The sequence below is a fragment of the Amblyraja radiata genome, chromosome 11, assembly GCF_010909765.2.
Source record: "Amblyraja radiata isolate CabotCenter1 chromosome 11, sAmbRad1.1.pri, whole genome shotgun sequence".
Taxonomy (NCBI): domain Eukaryota; kingdom Metazoa; phylum Chordata; class Chondrichthyes; order Rajiformes; family Rajidae; genus Amblyraja; species Amblyraja radiata.
Window position 1 is genome coordinate 53,937,280 of NC_045966.1, and position 23,176 is coordinate 53,960,455.

The window sequence follows — 23,176 nt, forward strand, 5'->3', positions numbered from 1 at the left end:
AATAATTTAACTTTTTAAATGTCCCTCCTGCTCGCAAACATTTGAAAAGTATTACATTTAAATAATTTAAAAAAAAATATCAACATTTCAGAAAATCATCTGCAAATAATTAAATAAAAACGTAAATCACTCAGTTTGTCCTCATTGCACAGGCCAAGAACTCTCACTGAAGTGAACAAGGCCTTTAATTGCTATAGGAGCCCAGTAAGTATGGGCTCCACTATTGGAGATTAGATGGAAAGCAATCATTGAGCAGGTGCAGTGGGTCCAATTTAATCCAGGTTCTTACTTCACAGTTGTCAACAGCTCTGACTGCCAGTAGATGTTAGATATTTTCAGGAGGGGAGGAAGGGAAGGAAAGGAAAGGAAGGGTCTTGACCCAAAACAGCACCCATTCCTTTTCTCCAGATATGCTGTCTGACCTGCTGAGTTACTTCAGCTTTTTGTGTCTATCAAGGATAGAAGAGGATTTGATAGAGTGGGAGGAGGCTTGAGGAACATAAGCACCATCTTAGAACATTTGAGCCAATGCTCTATTTCCATGCAATACATTATATGTAACTTTATGTAAAACAGCTAAACCGAGGTCACATTTTACCCCAAAACAGGCATTCCATTTACATAAACATTACATGATAATTAATTATGGAAATAGATTTTTTTTTAAAAACTATTCAACAAATATAACTTGCGGCACTTGTGTAAACTCCTCCAGCAAGGTATACGTCAAACTTGGTAGGTGTCACATGGTAAACTGTTCAACATTTTAAAGCACGTGACCAAATAATAAGCATTTGTTTTACTCTTAAAAAGAACGGCTGTCACTTTAAGAATGTGGATGTTTGCATCTTGGTCTCTCTCTATCGGTGTAGGTCCCCTGACCATAGCCTCTGCTTCTTTCCTTTGTCTTTGCTGCGATGAGACCACTCCTATGATGAGGAGAGGAGGGAAAATCTAACTGCAGTTCGAGGCTATCAATGAGCTCATTCTCTCCGGAGAGGGTGGGTTCATTAGCATCAGCAGACAGCCCAGCTGCTGGTGATCTGAGAAGGCAATGTGTTTAGATCCAAGCTTTCCAGGCCTTTATCTTCAGTGGACATACACATGGTGAGTAGTTTTTTCCTAATTTCCTATATTTTTAGGGAACAAGGTTTTAATCATTTGATTTTTTTTTCACCGAAGGATGACAGTGTGGCTAGGTAGGAGCAATGAATTAACAGTGAATTGTTATGTACGGTGCTCAGAAAATTTACCTTGACTCCTGCTGCAGTCATTAGTTTTCCTATTTTCATTGAAATGCAGAACTACTGTGCCATCTTTAGAATAAAGACAAAGAAAATAATGTCATTCTGTTTGCTTTCGTGTCCTCTAATGCCAGTGTATCTGTGACAGCAGTGAATCTGGGCAGGGCCTGTGTTGCAAGCAGCAATGATGAGAACTGCAGATACCGGCACACATCAAATTCTGACTGGTCTGGATGTATGGTGTTTCAGAAAGAATTGTATTTATTTATAATTTTGGAATATTAATATAGATGTTGTGTTTTAGTTTTGGAAGTGATGATGCAGTATAGTTAGGCCTGGAATTGTTTTTTCTTGGATACAATGTCAGTGATGATATTAATGCAGTTCTGTATTGAACTCCCATTTAAAGATTGTAGACCATCACACAAATGGGGTTCATTATTAATTTACGGCCATGTAACTCTTTGAGTGCCAAGCCATTTGTCACTTCAAAAAAAAAAAAATGGATGTGCAATTTTTCTAATTCATTGCCTCCACAGCGCTGTCAGTCGATGAAATGCCTGCAGCTAAATATTATAAAGTGGAATTCAAGGAATGCAGATAAGTGCAGAACTGTTCCAGTGTCGTTTATTGCAGTCTCCAAAATAAATATGCAAATAAAAGCCATAACCTTTATTGTTTTTCAAGAAGAACATACATATTAGAATTAATCTGGCCACAAATATGGTCCTGCAATATATAAATGACTGACATTGACATAAATAATGGATTTTATTTTTCTAAATGTTGTAGCCTGGTTTTATATGATCATAATTCTCAGTAAATACTGTTGTGCCTTTTTTGTAGTCAGGTCAGCACCTGGAATTTATTAAATATTCACCCTTGCAGGAATTCATAATTAGCTGTTATTCATTATTTGGGTATTCTGAGGATGAAATTACCAGTTAAATTGTACTGATACAAAATATATATTTTAAAGTTATAATGTATAATGCGGTCTCGAGAATGGCAGCAAATTAAACTAGTTCCTTGATAATGGATCTCTGCTTAGATAGTTCTGGATATCATGTGACCTTGAACTCTATATTTTATTGCAAGTGGAAAGGTGTTTAATTACTTCTAGTCACAGCCCCCATTCTTTCTGCATCCCTTGGTTTCGATGCATTTAAGATAAGGTCAGATTGTTCTGCTCCTAAACCATGATTCATATAGACCTGTAGGCTAAGATTATGGTTCATATCATCTGGGCTAGGTTCATGGAAGATGCTTTATAATTGTAGATATGGAAATTAGAACCATTTTATGATTGTTGTGGATGGGAGTCTCGAGAGATTCACAACCCATTGAAAATAGTGCCTGAAGTAGATCAGTATAGACATTATGCAAAATTAAATCACTCACTGCTAAATGTAACCCAGAGAAGTCATAAATATACTGGACAGGAAAAGGCACAAATCAGTGTGGGTTTTATTGGGTGAATATTTTCAGAATGCATTCTAACTAACTGGTTTACAGTGTACTTCAAATCTGGCTGTACATATTTTCTATCAAATAAACCCATGTGTGGAAAGATTATTTAAAAAACACATTTATTTGTGTTGAAAATCAAATATAACTGTGAAATTCAACATCAAGATAAATATATAGGATGTAATTCCAATGAAAATCTCTTTCCCCCTTCCCTAATGTTACCCCATACAATAAGAGGAGGGGAGGGAGGAGGGGGCGGGCACAGAAATTACAATATTTTCACCCATTCATTCAATTGGTGAAATTAATGCAAGTATCCTCACCAAATGTTTATGAGCCCTCTATGTGCATGTGTTATTTCACATCCTCCCTTCTAGTGTGTGATCAGTGATTCCCATTGGTGAAAGATTCCAAAGGGAAGTACCTTTGTGCTTGAGCCCAGTTTTTCAGAGACCAAACTAACTGTAGAGGTGGTCTACTCTAACCTGACCATAAGTCTTCTGCTGCTCAGCATCCACACATGTTTATTCCAAGCAAATGTGTTTTGAGCGCTGAATGGATAAGAGAGCATATACTCCTATCCATTGACCCAGCTTGGATGTGCTGAGATCAAGTAAGTGATTTATCTAGATGTGCAACAGAGGAGTTCCCTTGTCTTACAGAACTATTTCATTAGCTTGATCATTAATATGGAGGGAGCTATTCTTCAAAACAAATGGTTGCTTTATTGTACTGATTATGAAGCTAGCTTGTTTGTCACATATTATTCCTTTACATATAGTGGTTAATACATCATTCTACAGGTTTGGAAGGGATAAATCTGGAATATTGGGTCAGGATAAGCGGGAAACAAATCAAAGCATTAATTGGTAAATTTGGAACTGATATCAAGAACAGAATTATCAACGTCTGGAATGTACTTCACTAATAGAATGATGGTAGAAACAACCAAATACTTCTGTGAGAAGGACAACATGGCTCATTTTGGATGCATGTAGTAATATGGGTCAAAGGTCTTTATAAACATTTTGCAATCTTAGGATCTATAACATTGTACAGCTAAGTTACAAGATAAATGCAAATGCAGGTTAAATGAGATGGGGCAATTCCTTGTTACATCTACAACTTGTGCTGTGCTCACTACTATCAGCTGCAGCTTTGAATGTTTCCCAACGGGCACTGGGCATGTTCTCGCTGGAGTTTGGAAGGATGAGAGGGCACCTAATTGAAACTTACCGAATATTGAAAGGTTTGGATAGAGTGGACGTGGAGAGGATGTTTCCAATAGTGGGAGAGTCTAGGACTGGAGGTCATACCCTCATAATTAAAGGACGTTCCTTTAGGAAGATGATGAAGGGGAATTTCTTTAGTCAAAAGGTGGTGAATCTGTGGAGTTCTTTGCCTGAAGGCTGTGGAGGCCAAGTCCATGGAATTTTCTAAGGCAGAGATAGATATATTCTTGATCAGTACAGGTGTACAGGGAGAAGGCAGGAGAATGGGGTTAGGAGGGAGAAATAAATCAACCACGATTAAATGGTGGAGTAGACTTGATGGGCTGAATGGCCTAATTCTGCTCCTATCACTTATGACCTATCACTTCTGTTCTTGGTACTGTTCCCAGTTCATTCTATATGCATAAAGTGGCAAGCCTGGCACTGATTGCTCTCTCCTGTTGCCCTTAAAGTGGTGGTTGTGAATGCCTTGTGTCATCTCAGAAACCAAATACAAATTATTTTGGGGATCTAAGATTTTTCATTGGGCTTTATTTAAAAAAAAGATTAATTCTTTAAATGATATTGGTATGCTGGTTGCCATTTTACTTTTTGACGATTCAAAAGCATCATGTTCTGGAACTGGCTTTCTTTTAATTACAGAGCTTTGTAAACTCTCCTGGTGCGACCTGAACTTGTGTTTCCTCTATTGAATGCAGTGTAACTGAGGTTTGTGTCAGGCATGAATATGGTCTGCTAGTTAGAATATCTCTTTCCCCAGGCAAGATGACTGCTGCTGCAGAGATTCCCAGTAGGTGGTCACCCATCCAAGCATTAATCAGCCTGGATCTGCTTAAGTGGAAACTCGCAAAGAACATAGATCTATGGTTCCTCATTCTTCACTCTGGAGTATATTATCAATACTCTTTCCTCCAATACTCGTACCTCCAGACCACAAAGACCACCAGGATTTACCATCTCCTCAAGTCATTCATTATCATCTAGGTTGAGAACATGGTTGGATTATCACCATAATCAGTATTAAGCTTTAAAGGACGGCACAGTGGTCGAGATGCTGCTTCACTGCAGCAGAAACCCAAATTCAATCCTAACCTCGGATACTATCTGTGTGGAGTTTTTATATTCTCCCTGTGATTGCGTGGGTTTTCTCCGGGTGCTCCAGTTTCCTCCCATATTCCAAAGATGTGCAGGTTTGTAGGTTAATTGGCTTCTGCAGATTGTCCTTAGTGTGTAGGATGTAAAGATGGAATAACATAAAACTGGTGTGAATAGGTGATTGAGGGTTGGAAAGGACTTGTTGGGAGAAAAGGTCTGTTTCCACGCTGTATTCCCAAACTAAATAATTAAACATTTTTAGAAAGAAATAGCAGCAGCAAAGGATGAATGGCCTTGGCAAAGGGTATTGCGGTAAAAACTGTTAGTTGATCAGAAAACCAGTGATGTTCTGGTAGCCTCGAAACCAGAACCAAAAATCAAGTGGTAGGCTAATATTGGGGAACTCCCAGAACCTTTATCGGCAAGAGTCTACAATTACATTGGCCAAAAGAACTGTAGCACTCTTGTCTTTCAGTTGAAAATGTCACTCCACAAATTGAAGCCCATAAAACTAGGTTGACATTTTAGTGCATTACTAAAGGGCCTGTCCCACTTAGGGAATTTTTTCAGTGACTAGGTTGTCACTACAATGTCGTGGGGTGACGCCTGTATGGTCGCGAGTTGTCTCCTCAAGTTGCTTAAAGAGTCGTAACTTTTTTCTTGTCGCAGCTGGATTTTGAAATGTTCAAAACCTTTTGGTGACTGTTGGCTTGACGAAGCTTGTCTTCTGTCGTCGGTGCTGTCGTAGGTTGTCGCCAGGATGACGCAGGTTGTCACCAAGTGATGTAGGTTGTCGCCGGGTGAGGACTTTGGTGAATTCCATTGGCGACTACCTAGGTCAACCTATGTCAACCGGCGACAGGTACCGGCGACTGAATTGTCTTCAGTTGTCGCCGACAGGGTCGTAGTTTGTCGCGGGTGGGCGTTGATTGACTTCGGTTGTCGTAGTTTGTCATCTGTGTGGTCGTAGGTTGTCGTAGGTGTGGTCATAGGTGAACGACCTAATGGGTCGCAGGTTGTCGGTAGCTTGCCGTCGACTAGGTGATAAGTTATCGTAGACATTGTCGCAGGGGGAGTCCAGTCGCCGTTTTTTCGGCGACCTGCTACGACTGTGACTGTCGCCGGCAGTCGCCGAAAAAATCGCCTAAGTGGGACAGGCCCTTAAAGGAGCACAATACAGTTTTAGGTGCCGTCTTTCAGATGGGACCTTAAACTAAAGTGCCTCTGTTTTCTCAAATATTGGCCATAGAGGAAGAATCTCCCCACTGTCATAGCTATTACTTAACCTTCAACTGAAAGCACCAGAACAGATTATCCAGTTATTCTTGTTTGCTGGAAGTTTGCTTGTTCCAATGTAACATTTTATATATTACATCATGGACTATATTTCAGAAATACTGGATTGGCTGTAAACCATTTTGGGATTAAAAACAAAACTGTGTTAATGTCCCAACATAAATGCTAGTCTGAGAGACAAGATTTCATTGGTAATGTCTATTTTCAACGTGGAATTAATTATGATTTAAAAAAAAATGATTTTAAGGGTCCAGGTATCAATGCAAAGGTCAGTATTTAATTGTTTTGGAAAACAGCACAAAAACAAGCCCTTCAGCTCACAGAGGCCATGCTGACCATTGATCAATCATTCACACTAGTTTTAAGTTATCTCGTTTTTGCATCCACTCCCCACACACTCGGCAATTTATAGAGGCCAATTAACCAACAATCCCGTGCGTCTTTGGGATGTGGGAGAAAACCTACAAGGTCACAGGGAGAATAATGTACAAATGCCGTACAGACTATATCTGAGGTCAGGATCAAACCGGGTTTCTGGCGCTGTGCGGCAGCACCTCTATCAGCTGTGCCACTGTGCTGCCCCACTATTGATTGCTCTTGGCAATGTCGCTATCCTTCTGGTGAAGGTTCTCCCAATGCTGTTGGGGGGGGGGGGGGGGAGCGTCAGGATTTAGGCCTGGTAATGTTGAAAGATCAGTGATATATCTCTCAATTGGGACGTGCGTGACTTGCACTACTTACAGTACGCCCACCTGTTCAGAGAATCTAAAAAGAGATTGGAAGGTAGGTCTGATATCATTTGATAATTGTAGTCACATAGATGATCACATGGAAGTTAAAGGCAGCATATAGTATATAACATTATTTGGGGCCACTATTAAAGGAATGCATATTTGGAAGTGTGAGATTAATGATATGTTTGCATCACTTTAAATTCCATCATTATAAATAGTTGATAATGTGCGAGGTATTTGTGAACTTCCTACTCAACAGCACCTGAAAGGCAGCAGAAGTTCAAATTGGTGGCTCACCTTCACTTGCTCAAGAATATTTGGGGATGGGCAATGTACACTGGCCTTGCCAACAGTGACCAGAATCCCTTGAAACTGAGTAAATAGAAATAAATGCCAGTGTAGCAACTGTACCAGAAGTGCTTGGCCAACAGTAAGACAGGTTTAGGAGAGCAGGTATTCGGCAATTTAGTCATTCTCCAGTACCGCAGACTTCTGCTGTCTCCACTACTCTCAGTGTGTGATGTGGATTCAATTGTAAAGGCTGAAGACCAGCATTGACCATCCTGGGCTTTTTGCGAAGGAACCGAGATGTATCTTCCCACCCAACATCTTTAGCTGAATATGTTTGCAAATCTTTCAGCCTTTAGAACTTACCTTTCATTTAGTTTAGAGATACAGCGAGGGCACAGTGCCCACCGAGCCCGTGCCAACCAACGATTCCCAATACATTCACTTCCACACATAATAGGGACAATTTACACTTTCACCAAAGCCAATTAATCTGTATGTCTTTGGAACGTGGGAGGAAATTCTAATGTGTTTTGTGAGCCCATCCATATAGTATGATTGTAGTATTAGGCAACATGATGAAGGATGTGCTCAGTGTAAAGGTAGGAGTTTCTCGCTACAGGGACGTGTGATGATTACATTTACCAACACACTATGGGTGTTTTAACAAGAAAATTAGTGAGGAAGTGGTCGAGCAGCTGTATTTCCGCCCCCCCCCCCCTTTGTTGGTTCATTCACCACCAGTGGAAAGACAATTTGGCACCAAAACTGAAAATGTTGGGAGGGTGGGGCATGTGGGGGGGATAATTCAAATCTTCCAGACCCTAACCATAGACTGTTTCTCTTTCCATGGACACTGTCTGTCCAGCTGGTTTATTCCAGTATTTATTGTTTTTGCTCAGTTTTCCAGCATAGTGCTTGTGTTTTTATTTTCAGTTTGACAGCTAAATCCTTCTGGGTGGGAGCTGGGGAGTGCTAAATGTGTTATGTAAAGTTGACATGGAGGCCACTTTGCAAGGAGCAATGTTTGCAGCAATGGGATTAATGGCAGCTTGGCATTGCCTTCATCCTTTATTATTCTGCTGTGGGAGTGGCAGCTGCCTGACTTGAAATGTTATGGCAACAGTATTATTAAAGGTCAGGGGATTTGCCTGGAGAGTAACGTGCACTCTAGTGGCATCTGGCCACATGGAGAGGAGGAAGTACATAGAATATATGCTGATTTCTCACCAAGTCACAAAATGAAAGTAAAGATACTTCAGAGATTATCCTGATAATCCAATAAAGAAGATCCTGAGTCTTCTTAGTACTTGTTCTGTCTGAAACATAATCAACATTGAGTAATGCCTGCTTTAGGGATTTTTAGCTCAGTTTAGCCATGTTCATTTGTTGAATCCTCTCAGTCAATGAGTTTAGTTGATGTTTATTGCCACGTGGTACAGTGAAAAGCTTTTGTCTCAAGGTCCAGTGAAAAGCTTTAGTTTGCATGTTATCCTGTCAGAGAAAAAGAAACCACACATGAATACGATCAAGTCTGCCCATAGTGCACAGATAGAGGGTACACCAATCAGTGCAAGATGTAACATTGAAGTCTGACACAATCCAATTAAAAATGGTATAAAGGTCTCCAGCAATGTAGATGGGATTTCAGAACTGCCCTCTAGCTGATGAGAGGACCATTCAGTTGCCAGATAACAGCTTAGAGAAACTGTTCCTGAGTTTGAACTTGTGCGTTTTCAAACTTCTGTATCTCTCACTTCATGGAACAGGGGAGAAGAGGGAATGGTCGAGAGACTCGTCCTTGATTATGCAGTGGCGACCTTGCAGAGGTGGCATGAAGTGTAGATGGAGTCAATGGAAGGGAGGTTGGTTTGTGTGATGGTCTGAAAGCCAGGCTGTGATGCATCCCGATAAGATGCTTTCTACGACACATCTGTAAAGGTTTGTGAGAGTTGTTGGGGGCATGCCGAACTTCCTAAGGTTTCTAAGGAAGTGGAGGCATTCATGTGCCTTTTTGGCCATAGCTTCAATGTGGCTGGTCCAGCACGACTTGGTGATATTTATTCCTAAGACCTTGAAGCTTTTGATCATCTCCACTTTGGCATCATCAATGTTGACTTGGGTGTGTGTACTGCTTTGCTTCCTGAAGTCAATCAAAATCTCCTTGGATCACAGAAGAATGGTGGGAATTTGGCAAATGCTGGTAATTACCAATGGTATCTGATGGTGGCAGCAGTGGGGCCTCGCGGCCGATGAACCCACGGTCAGCGTCGATGAAGGCACGGGTAAAACACCATGATTGGGGGATGGCGAAGAACAATGGAGCACCTGGTGTGGGAGAATCGCTGTGAGGCGGTGGGGGGGGGGGGGGTGGTGGGTCTTGGGAAACAAAGGGGCCCTGGCGCAGATACTTTGTAACTTTGTCAGTGCCGTATGTGGTGACTATTTGCATACCTTGGGTATGCAAGCATAGAATTTCACTGTGCCTTGTCACGTGGCAATAAAGTATTCCATTCCATATCTCATTACCAGGACAGTGATAACACAATTTTGTACTACTGTGAAGACAATTAAATGTGCCTTAGGCTAAGGGTGAAAACCACTTTTCTTTCCAAATTTCAGCTATGAATTTTGCACATAATTTGTGTACATGGCACTGGTGGAAGAATACATCAACTTTGTGGATGTCATATACTTGTGCTGAGGGTAAAGTTTATTCAAGGTCTTTATAACTTGAGTTTGTGACACTAGAGCTTATTAGCCTGAAGGGAAAGGGCTGTGGGCACAGACAGGGAAACAATAGGAGCTGGCTTCTTCTTGGGGTCAAGGAAAGAGCATTCACGTCACGGCGCCACAGATTCAGATTCAGATTCAAACTTTATTGTCATTGTGCAGTGTACAGTACAGAGACAACGAAATGCAGTTAGCATCTCCCTAGAAGAGCGACATAGAATATGAGCAATAAATAAATATATTTACGTGCATACAGTCGTAGTAAATTTGAAAATTTGCACTTTTTTCTGGTGGAAGGTGTGTCCGGGGGGGGGGGTGACTGGCAATCACCGAGGTGCAGTGTTGAGTGTTCACGACTGTGAACAATTTCTAATCTTGTGATGTGGACTCGATAAGAAGAAGCATTTTCTTTCATTTCAAGAATGTCATTGTCCTATCTGGGATACATGACAATAAAACTCTCTTGACTCTTGAAGATTATAAATTGTTCAGCCAGAGCTGAACACACTTCTCGGCATCTGCATACAATGGCGTCTTGCGTTTCTTGTGCGTAGTAGTGGGCGCATAGATGTAGGGCAGTGATGTGAACGCTCTTTCCTTGACCCCAGGAGTTAGCTGATGGATACATTCACTGCCCTACAGCTGAAACAGGATATTCTTGCTGCTGACATTCTCTCTTTGTCATGTTGCTCGGAAACTAATTCTTGGGAGAACTCGTGTGTAGTTGAAAGATTTTGCGTGTTGAAATCATGTTTTGTGATTACATAACTTTAAAATGATCAAATTTAACAATGGGTAGTGATTTAACAGAACATTTCTACTTAGATGGTAGACAAAAGTGCTGGAGGAACTCAGCGGGTGAGGCAGCATCTATGGAGCGAAGGAAATAGGCAACGTTTCAGGGCTGAAACCCTTCTTCAGACTGTTATGAGGGTTAGGGGGGGGGGGGGGGGGGGAGAGAAAGGCCGTGGTGGAGCCAGTGGGTTTCACTTGGGCAGTTTGACTTCTCTAACTGCAGACAGTCCTTACTTTCTCCTCCCCTTCTCAGCTCTCCCTCAAAAAAAACAAAGTATTTCTACTTAGATGTAGCCTTATGGAGTTATTAATGTACATATGAAATAAAATATTGTTTTGTAGTCTTGGCTAATGACCTGGAAATGGGTATATGATAGTTTTCATTGCATTTTCATTTTGATAGTAGTCTAACGACGATCTGGTTTCTAAACTGTTTACAAATTGACAGGAAGAAGAAACTGAATTCTAAAACTAATGCCACAAGAAATGTAGAATCGTTATAACATTTTGGTGTCCCACAGACACATATATTGAAGGTCAAGTGTGTCTTGGAATTTGAATCTCAGAGGCCTAGATATTCTCATGCCTGCATGATGGACCTTGTGCGTTGTCCTGAGATAATATCTGATACTTGTAGCAAGGGGATGTGCAGCCTGGGACACTGAACTGGCTCAGGAGTTTAAACGGATCATCATCAAGGGTTGAGGATTGCTGGATGGGCAGTGCTCATGGGGATAGTGACCGATGGCTGGGGATAGAGATTAGGATCTCCATTAGAGCCATTGCTACTTTTGGTGGCCTTGGGTGCGAATCAGGTATATTTATCAGTTTCAGTTTAGTTTATTGTCACGTGCACTGGCGAACTGTGAAAAGCGTTTGTTGCGTGCTAAGCAGACAGCAGAAAGACAATACATGATTACAATTGATCCATTTACGGTGTATAGATACATGATAAGGAAATAATGTTTAGTGCAATGTAAAGCCAGCAAAGTCTGATCAAGGATAGTCTGAGAGTCATCAAAAAGGTAGATAGTAGTTCAGCACTGCTCTCTGGTTGTGGTAGGATGATTTATAAATTGGTTGTTGAAGGAGGAATGAATGGGGTTGTCCAAAAATGGCTGGGGTTGGTGTTCAGTGGTTTACCATAGAATAGTATAGCACAGGAACAAGTCCCTCAATTCCCAATGTCCACGCTGAACATGGTGTTAAATTAAACCAATTTATTTTGCCTGCATGTAATCTATATTCCTCCCTTTCCTGTAAATTTGTCGGCCTATCTAGAAACCTCTCAAATACCACTATCATATTTGCATCCACTAACACCCCTGGCGGGCAGTGTGTTTCAGGTATCGACGACCCTCTGTGTAAAGTAAAAATAATCTTGTCCTTTAAATTTTACCATTCTCACCTTAAAAGTTACTCTCTCTAGTCTATGATGTTTCTATCCTCAGGAACAAAGGTTCTGACTATCTTATCTATGTCACTTGTATAGTTCTATCAGGTCTCCCCTCGTCTTCCGATTTTCCAGAGCAAACAATCCAAGTTTGTCCAACCTCTTCTTTTAGCTAATACGTTCTAATCCAGGCAGCATTCTGGTAAAACATCTTCTGTGCTCTCTCCAAAACTTATCCTTCCTGAAATGGGGTGAGCTGAACTAATGTAGGCTAAACAAAGTTTACAAAGCTGCAACATGACATCAAGACTCTTATACTCAAAACCCTGACAATTTACGGATAATGAAGGGAGAAAAGGAAATAATAACTGCAAGAGATCCCAATCTCTCATTGCATTATTGGGATAACTTAGTCTTGAGTTTCCAGGTAATATTCCAAAAAGAGAAATGCCTGTGGAAATTGTCATCCCATGTATTGCTGATGTGTGGCTGCCTGGCCTATTTTTTTGACTGATGTAAAGCAATGGTTGTTACATATTCACCTGGGAGTAAATAGATTTTCAATCTCATAATGCTGGACAAAAGAGTATCATGTAAGTGTGTTTCCAGGCCAAGGTTGTCCTGTCTCTGATCTGACTGTAACAGAGTATTGTACCTGCTCCAAGCAACTCGAGGTTATTTCTTGTCATGGCCATTAAGGTGGCCTCGTCCCACTTCCTGACGAAGCCTGGAAACACACAGTCAGGAAGTAAAATGGATTAGAGAGCTGTTATGTGGCACCAAACCATCTTGCTGATCTCTGTAGTCCAAATATGCACAGATACACTTTCTTCAGGGATCTCCTCTTTCATGAGAACATCCTTTAACATTGCTGCAGGAAAAGTGAATTGAATGGCTGACTTCATTACTCCAGCAAGATGTGGAACAGGCCTGGGTCCAGTTCCCAATCTCTGGGGGGAAATCCTATCACAATGTAGAGGAGTGACGATCAAAGCTATTAGAGCTCTTCCTCTTTTTTCCCCCCCTAACTTTCTGATGTTGGGAAATTGTGATGTCAGCATTGAAATGTTCCCATTGTCCAAATTTGAGTTAAGTATTCAAGGATTTTTGAAAAAATTCCACTTTGTGTTTTTTCGGGCACAACCCAACATTGCCCCCCTCTATGCTAGCCATTGACCTGACCAACTCATCCAAGAGGACAAACTTGTTTACCTTGATCATCCTGGGACCAGGTTGCATGGTCTTGTGTTGTATCATAGTCTTGAACAACAGTGCAGTAATTAATTCTAACCATAGTTTAGCTGGCTGTCATACTTGTCAGAAATAGCATTGACCTTCAGAAGCTGTTACCAACTCAAAGAAATTAAATATAAAGCTTAAATTATTCATTACAAAATCAACAGAACCAACACAATATAGTTAAAATATTTAAGACCATCAAAGCACGACTAATGGGTCCTGACCCGAAACATCGTCTGTCTGTTATCTCATCAGATGTTGCTTGACTCCTTGAGTTCCTCCAGTACTTTGATATTTGGTCAATATTCCTGCATCTGCAGTCTCTTACATCTCTAACTAATAAGATACTCATATTGTATCTTACCCTTTCTTCTGTTGTCTTCATTCAAACCGATTTTTCATCTGGTCTAACTTGATGCAGAATTAGAAAGCAAATCCTCCCCGTGTTATATTGGAGGATTACAACCAGATCCTGCCTACCCTTAAGGGGCTGTCCCACTGCGGCGACCTAATTGGCGAGTTTAGGAGAGTTTGAATAAATGTCATGTTGAAGACCTCCTTCGACTATGTAGAAGACCTCTTTTGACTATGTTGAAGACTAGCTTTGACTAGCTACGACTAACTTCGACACCGAATAGTGGAGAGTGAAGACGGCCTACTTCGATCTCTTTCAACCTCCCTTCGTCTATGATGCAGACTATCTACGGCTACTTTCGACTACCTACGACTAACATGCCGACCTACTACAACCTACTACGACTAAACCTACGAGTAAAAAAAGTATAGTTTATTTCCATGGCGACCCTTTATTACTTGCAGGCATTTTTCAACATGTTCAAAAATACGCCGCAACTTAGCTGAGACCTCGAGTACACGGGGACTACTCTCGAGCATGAAGGAGAGTTACAAAGACCTCCTAGGACCTTGTGTCGACCTTGCTGCGAGTATGAGTCGAGGGCAAACTCACCAGAACTCGCGGATTAGGTCGCCCAAGTGGGACAGCCCCTTTATACTCCAAGGCCAGCAGAGCATGGTCAGTAAGATTGGGACTTACCATCATTTAAGGGGAGAAATCCCAGCTCTTTCTTACAAAACTGCTGGGAAGACCCAACAGAATCCTTGGCCTGAGAACAAACCCAATGTCTTTAAAAACCAATACAAATCGCTGAAGAAGGGTCACGACTGAAACGCCACCTATTCCTTTTCTCCAGAGATGCTGCCTGACCCATTGAGTTACTCCAGCTTTGTGTGTCTATCTTCAACATAGATTACAACTTTTTTGAGACTTTGAATGGGGAAACAAATTCATGGCAATACTGTAAGAGAAACTGCACCAGATACTAGATAATTATTTGGGTAGATAACGCTTGACATATTTTAGGTTTAGGATTATTTTTGTTATGTATACCGAGGTACAGCGAAAAGCTTCATTTTGCAAATTACCAGATCAGATAATACTATACAAAATTATAATCAAATCAAAGTAATGTACAATAGATAGAGCAAAGGGGAAGGTATAGAATGCAGAATATATGCATTTCTGGTTGCCCCACTGTAGGTAGGATGTTGTCAGAATGAGTGCAGAAGAGATTCATCAGGATATTATCTAGGTTTACAGAGTTACAGGCTGGATAGACTGGGAGGTTTTTCTTTGGAGCTTAGGAGGTTGACGAGTGACCATATTGAGATGTACAAGTTCAGAATGGGCATGGATAAAGTGAAGACTCAGTCTGCTTAACATGCTGGAGCAATCTAAAACGAATGGGCATAGTCTTGAGAGTGAGAGGGAGAGATTTAGGAGACACCTCAGGGTGCCCTTTAACTCTCAGAGATGAATTTCACATCTGAGCTGCCAGAGGAAGCTTAAAGTAGCACATACAATGAAGAGTTTTAAAAGACATCCCCCCCACCCACCCCTCCCCCTACATTCCCCCTCCACTCCCAAGGGAAGGTTTTAGATGCAATGTCTGTCTCGCTTACAGAATCAAAATTCCTTGGCCATTGGCTTTATATAAGATAGACACAAAAAGCTGGAGTAACTCAGCAGGACAGGCAGCATCTCTGGCGAGAAAGAATGGGTGACGTTTCAGATCGAGACCTTTCAGATCCTGAGTGTAGAAAATATCTGATCATCTGCCGTTTGGGTTTCTGTAGATATTATGAAGGCCTCATTGGATCTACTGCACAGTTAAAGCCATAATCAGTGAAGAAAGTGAACCGGCAATTGGGCTGTGAACATTATGCATCTTATTTTCCAAAGACACTTGAACCTGTTGGGGCACAATGCACCTAGTCCCAGTAATCACTTTCAGTCCCATTGTCATGGTCTTGGTGTCCAAGATGCTCATCCTTTCTGATTGCTAGTAGCAAGTCTTGAGAGTTATTTTAATAGGAAATGTGCTGGCAGTGTTCATTCACAAATTCTGACGGGGATAAAATTCCTTTCATGGCATCTACAAACAGTAGGCCTTTGAGACGTCATGGTGTCCTGGGTGCAGTCTTCATGTTAAAATGTTGTTTGTATGTAAAATTCTATGTAACAATGGTCTAATTAATTTTTTATTTTTTTATTTGGCGTAAGAGAAATTCTGGGGGCATTGGGACCATGAAGGAACCTTCCTTTAGCACCGAGTAGAAGGTTTTTTCCAAGCTTTGCACTGTCTAAACAGGTTTTAACAACCTGCTGTCCAAACAGGTTTTCTTTCAAAGATAGACACAAAATGCTGGAATAACTCAGCGGGAAAGGCAGCATCTCTGGAGAGAAGGAATAGGTGACCTTTCAGGTCGAGACCCTTCTTCAGACTGAGAGATGGGAGGGGGAAAGTAGAGATATGGAAGGGTGCAGTTTCTTGTTGGGATGTGGGCATCACCGGGAGGGCGTTTGCTGCTCACTCCAAAGTGTCAGATAGAGCCACTTTAATATTCTGTTGCCATCTGTGACGCGATACTCTGAAAGAGCAAGCAGTTCTGTTTGCCAATCAAGATATTAACACGGCTATAATCAAGGAACACCCATATGTATTTTGGTCTGGAGGTACAACTGGAGAGGAACAAGATGTGTTTGTGTGTGTGTGTGTTTATAGTCGTTATGGTGAGAAGGCAGGAGAAATATGAGGGAGAAACTACAGATGTTGGTTTAAACCGAAGATTGACACAAAATGCTGGAGTAACTCAGCGCGACAGGCAACATCTCCATTCCTTTTCTCCAGTGATGCTGCCTATCCTGCTGAGTTACTTCAGCATTTTGTGTCTATGAGAAGGAGAAATAGATCAGCCATAATTTAATGGCAGACAGAATCGGTGGGGTGAATGGCTTTATTCTGCTCTTATGCTGTTATGGGTTGGTCAGTGTTGATTTCCATGCAACATTGTGTGCATTTGTGCATATGCATGTAGATGAAGAATAAAAATCAGATGACATGGTAAGTGATGCCTTTGTTGGGGAATTTTCCATTACCTTGGGAGAATCGAGGGACGGCCAATGTGATCTGCAAATTCTTTAACCTTGGATGCGGATTTGCTAACTTGGACGATCCCTGGCTGTTGAGAAATAGCAAAACTTGGCCAAAAAATTGATGTCACGAATTTTAGGAAAATTGAGAGACAGAATGGTTCAGAGAGAATTCCTAGTTCATGGGGCCAAGCAGTTGAATGCACAACTGAAAATCAGTTTAGTTTAATGTCATGTGTGCCGAGGTACAATGAAAAGCTTTTGTCGTGTGCTCACCAGTCAGTAGAAAGACAATACATGATTACAATCGAGACCTTTACAGTGTGTATACACATGATAAAGGAATAACGTTTCATGCAAGATGTCAGCAACGTCCGATCAAGGATAGTCAGAGGTTCACCAAAGAGGTAGATAGTAGTTCAGCACAGCCGGGAAGAAATCTGGAGGTGTGTGTTTTCACACTTCTGTACCGTCCCATCTGAAAATGGAGGAATGATTGCACACGCACATATATGCATCAGCGGGGTGAATAAGGCTACGATGAAGAACTGATAAACCCATGAGTGTGATTTAAATGTCTGTCATTTTGGAAGCAGGAGCCAGAGGAAGTCAATAAATAAAGAAGAGATAATAGGATATGCGCTGTTGATTTAGGATTAAAATGATGGAGGAAAAGACAGATAATTACCTGGAGAAGACAAAGGCATGGACAAAGATTTCCGATAGCTCATGAGCATAAGATGGATAATGGAATGGCAGTAGAAATTGGTTTCAACTTAAAAGAAAATGCATTGAGGAAAATGCACGCAATTTGTGAATATTATGAAAGTTAGCTCTGAATTTATTGGCTCAATGAAAATAAGTTCTATGGATGTGGTTTGGAGCCTCATTAACTGAAGAAATGAGCAGGCATTATACGTGAATGGATAATGTGAGGAAAGTGAAATGTAACGTGCAGATTAATACTATAATTGATTATCCCTGCCACAGCCAGTATTAGGAATTAACCTCAGTAATTTAAATATATTCTGTTCCAGCCATTTCCTCTGGATCATTTATAATGACTTTAAATAGCACTGATAATGAACTTGTTTAACCATCCCTATATCAAAGAAAGGGCACACCATTTAATTAGAGAGGAAATTATAAATGCCAAGCAAAAGATGCATAGGAGATGGAAGATAGGTATTTAAATATTAATTTTCTCCCCTTAACACCGTCCACCATCTCAGCAGTTTCTCTATTTTATTGGGAATTAGATTTTTTTTCAAGTAACAAATCAATGTAAGTTACATCAAAGATAGACACAAAAAGCTGGAGTAACTCAGCGGGAAAGGGAGCATCTCTGGAGAGAAGGAATGGGTGACGTTTCGGGTCAAGACCCTTCTTCAGACTGGTTAGGGATAAGGAAAGCGAGATATAGACGATGATGTGGAGAGAAAGAACAATGAATGAAAGATATGCAAAAAAGTAACAATGATGAAGGAAACATGCCATTGTTAGCTATTTGTTGGGTGAAAACGAGAAGCTAGTGCGACTTGGGTGGGGGAGGGCTAGCGAGAGAGGGAATGCCAACCCTATCTGAAGTTAGAGAATCCATATCCATACCACTGGGCTATAAGCTTCCCAAGTGAAATATGAGATGCTGTTCCTCCAATTTGCATTTAGCCTTAAGGGGCTGTCCCACTGTATGAGCTAATTCAAGAGTTCTCCTGAGTTTCCCCTGATTCGAACTCGGAGAATTACGGTAATAGCCGCTCGCAGGTACTCGGGGCTCTCTTGGACATTTTTCAACATGTTGAAAATTCTTCATGAGTCTTCACGAGCTTACCGCGTTTCCCGAGTATCTGCCGTTAGCGTTACCAGCTGCTAAGTGACGTCCCGAGCTCCGACGTACCCGCTACGTACATTCTACATGCTTACCACGAGTTTGATTTTTTTTTAACTCGGGAGAGCTCTTGAATTAGCTCGTACAGTGGGACAGCCCCTTCACTCTAACTGTGGAGGAGACCTAGGACAACAAGGTCTGTGTAGGAATGTGAAGGAAAATTAAAGTTTGTAGCAACCCTATGTGTTTCACCAATAAATTGAGCTGCAGTTACTCACCTAGACCACTGCAACAGCAGTTCCCAAACACAGGACCTCGAGCACCAAGAATGACAAAGACAGAACGTACATGAGGAATCATCCAGGTTCCCTTTCAGGTCTCGTGCCACCCTGAGCTGGAAATATATCGCTGGCCCTTTATTGTCATTGGATCTGAACCCTAGATATCTATGCTCTAGAAGGGCAGAAGCAGGTCAAGGAGGTGGCTCACCTCCACCTACCCAAGCTCAATAAATGCTGACTCTACCAGCAAAACCGCAACCCAAAATGAACAGACACGGTAATTGATAAGCTCTATGTAAATAGAATTTACATATAATAACCTTAAACCCTTTCCATGACTTCAAAATATCAGTGCGTTGCAATTGAAAATGAAGGTTTTAAAGCAGTGATATTTTATCTATTCCTCAGTGTCTCTGTATTCTGTAAACCTCACAATGCAAGACAATGATCTTCACAGGACTGTTATAAGTGGCATTCAGAGATCCCATAGAGCTTGTCAACAAAAACAATGTATAGTAAAGCAATTTCTGATCCAGTATCTTTAATCCGCTGGATTTGTGTACCTTTCCGACGTTGGTTGTAAAGTAGCTTTGACATACTCTGTCTGAACTAATGCCTGTTTGTGAGATTGGTCCAAAACAGAACCTTCTTATCTCTTCCTTATCAGAGGTTGGTTCTATCCAGAATTTTCTCTTTGTGATTCATATTTCCAGCTCTTCCCATATTATTTTTGAGTAGGTTTTTTAACCTGCTTCAATGTATTTTAATGCAAATCGCCGATTTGAGTCCAACATAAGTTTGCTTTCTTCAAAGGCTGCTTAATTCCACAGGTGCCATGACACCCATCTCCATCTGAGCTTCTCTGCAATGAATCCCTCATCCCAAGCTAACAATGCCTCCAAAACATGCCTGTACTTCCAGCAGCAATCCACCCTCCACTCTATGTAAGTCTGAAGAAGGGTTTTGGCCCAAAATGTTGCCTATTTCCTTTGCTCCATAGATGCTGCCGCACCCTCTGAGTTTCTCCAGCATTTTTGTCTACCTCCACTCTATGTAAACTTGTTGCCCTCATTTAAATTTACCTACCTGTAATTCTCTGCACTTTCTTCAGGTGAAAAACATTCATTGTTCTTTTCTCATGCCTCCTTTCTCTGCAGCCTGCTCCTGTCTTATTGCCCTCCAAGCTTCCCATACTGTACATGTGGCCTATCACCCATCTCCAGTTATGTTTGCATGCCTGTGGCTGCCTGCACTGCATTCTCCTGGGGCAAAAATTATATCCCTTCCCCCCCCCCCCTCCCAAAATCTCACTGTTCCCTTCAGAAGCTTTATAAAACCTAGCTCTTTATCTGAACTGTTGATTAACAGTTCTGCTGGCTCCTCATGACACTTGGCATTACACTTTATTTGATAATCACTCTGCTGAAAGACTGAAATATTGTACAACTATTATAAATACAAAATTACATTTTCTTAAAGTAAATTTGCAATGTAATTTCGGTACAACTTGGGAAAGGAACGCTGGATTTAGACCTTAAGAAGCAAAGTTCCAGTTTAGATTTCTTGAGAATAAACTTGGTGAGTTGGACTAAATTTAACCACATAACAACTGCCTTGGAGTTCTCGGTAAACCAGCTAACTGCAGTTGAGGTTACAGAAATACTAGAGTTTGTTGAATACCTTACAGACCTCAACAGAGGCTTATAAAATGATTGTCCCTGGGAAGGGGCGTCTAACAGTGGAGAGCATAGGTTTATAGTGAGAGGTGAACCATTAAAAGGGACCTGAAGGACAACTTTTTCACACAGGAAGGTTTCTATATGGCATGAGCAGCTAGAAAATATAGAACTTTGTCAGCACAGAAACAGTCCCTTCAGCCCAACTTGCCCATGCCATTCAAGATGCCCCATCTACACTAGTCCCACCTGCCTGCATTTGGCCCTTATCCTTCTAAACCTTTCCTATCCAAGTACCTGTCCAAATGCCTTTTTAAATATTGTTAAAGTACTTGCCTCAACTACCTCCTCTGGCAGCTTATTCCATATACCCACCACCCTCCATATACCCACCACCCTCCATATACCCACCACCCTCCATATACCCACCACCCTCTGTATGAAAAAGTTGCCCCTCAGTTTCCTATCAAATCTTTCCCCTCTCACTGTCAACCTATACCCTCCGATTCTTGATTCCCCCAACTGGGTAAAAGACTGGACATTCAATGGTAGACTTGGACACAAACGTGACATTTAAAAGATACCAGGACATATACTGTACGTGCTTAGGAGATGTTTGGAGCGGTGGTCTTGAATGCCTGTTACAGTGCTGTTTGTCCCTACGACCCTGTAACAGGCTGGCCTATCTAGCTTGCTGAATGACAAGGAGATTTCTGAAGAAATCGTCTCGGTAAAGGGGCTGTCCCACTGTACGAGCTAATTCAAGAGTTCTCCCGAGTTTCCCCTGATTCAAACTCGGAGAATTATGGCAATAGCCGCTTGTAGGTACTCGGGGCTCTCGTGGAAAATTTTCAACATGTTGAAAAATCTTCATGAGTCTTCACGAGCTTACCGCGTTTCCCGAGTACCTGCCATTAGCGTTACGAGCCACTAAGAGACGTCCCGAGCTCCGACGTACCTGCTACGTACATTCTACGTGCTTGCCACAATTTTTTTTTAAACTCGGGAGAGCTCTTGAATTAGCTCGTACAGTGGGACAGCCCCTTAAGTCTGTTTCAATGCAGCAGGTATGCTAACCACTACAGTAGTAACTTATTCAGTGGGTTTTGCACTTTGTTTGTGATAGGTTGAAGGAGATCATTAGTCAGCTAAGAGCTTTCCTTGATGGCAATAGAATTGCATTTCTAATACTTCCAGCTGAGGAACAATATGAAGTGACAATCTTCTTTTAATATCTCCAAGAAAGAACAATTACACATTTTCTCACTGGAATTGTTGACATATTTTGAACTCGTTTATCACATTTATTAGATCAATCCAAATTCAACTTCAGAAGGATTGAAATCCGTCTCCAAGCATGCGGGTCATTGCACATTCATTGTAATTATTAATTTGTTGTTTCTCTGCTCTCGTTTTGACACAGGTGGCAATCTCTCTTGGGAGAAACTCCATGAAAGGGGGCCCTCATCCACTTTTCTATATTTTGTTTTCATGTTAACATCCCCTTGATAAAGAACATTGATACGAAAAATTAAAAATTAAAGTAAAATTAAAACTACTCTCAATAGAGAAACCTTGATTGTGCCGATGAACCTGTTAATGTGTTTTTGAGAATGTTGTGACTTTTATGTTGCAATTTGCTCAGCAGAGGTAAACGTGGACAGTGCAATGTTTAGTTGGTGAATTATGTATTTTGCTGGTGCTTTTTTAGCCACGCACTATGACCAAAGAGTTATCACTGAAATTGATATGTAACTTGGCTTGTTGCCAAATGTTCCTTTCTTTGTGGATGAGCCTTTGAATGCTTCCATAGAAAAAGTGTAATATACATGGAAGTTGTTACTGGCATACGTGCAAGGCACAATAGCATTGAATTTCACAATGACGGTGTCCCCAGGCATCCATTGTCCTAGCTCTCACATGTGGTGCGAGTGGTATATATTTGCTATTGGTATTGATTTAGTATTGTCATGTATACCTAGATAGTGTGAAATCTTTGTTTTGCGTGCTGTCCAGGCAAAAGGCACCGTGCGTGACATGAGTACAATCAAACCATAGACAAGTACAGGTGCAAAGAGAAAATAAACAATGCAGAATACAGTGCTACAACTACAGGGGAAGTGCAGTGATAAAGAAAAAAGTTCAAGGTAGATTGGGAGATCGAGGCTGCACTTTTGAATTCTAAGAGGTCTATTCAATAGTCTGGGAACAGCAGGAAAGAAGCTGTTCCTTAAGCTAGTGGTTTGTGATTTTAAGCTTTTGCTTCTTCTGCCTGACAGGAGTAGGGGACGTGGGAATGACTGGGATGTAGTCCATGATAATATTGGCTGTCTTCCCAAAGCAGCATGGTGCAGATTCGATGTGTGTGGCGGGACTGGTCAGCGTGATGGACAGGGCAACATCCACAACTCTGCAATTTAT

At 41.3% G+C, this 23,176-nt stretch overlaps 1 protein-coding gene across 3 annotated transcripts in view; it reads left to right on the forward strand.

The window, feature by feature from the left end:
* The first annotated feature begins 922 nt into the window (after positions 1–922).
* The window catches only part of jakmip2 (janus kinase and microtubule interacting protein 2), a 209,158-nt gene continuing 186,904 nt past the window's right edge, over positions 923–23,176 (forward strand). For 2 of the 3 annotated variants that reach the window (XM_033029941.1, XM_033029937.1), the window contains exon 1: positions 923–1,107. The gene's annotated coding sequence lies outside the window, so the exon portion shown is untranslated. The remainder of the gene's footprint in view (positions 1,108–23,176) is intronic. The other variant, XM_033029943.1, reaches the window with a different exon arrangement.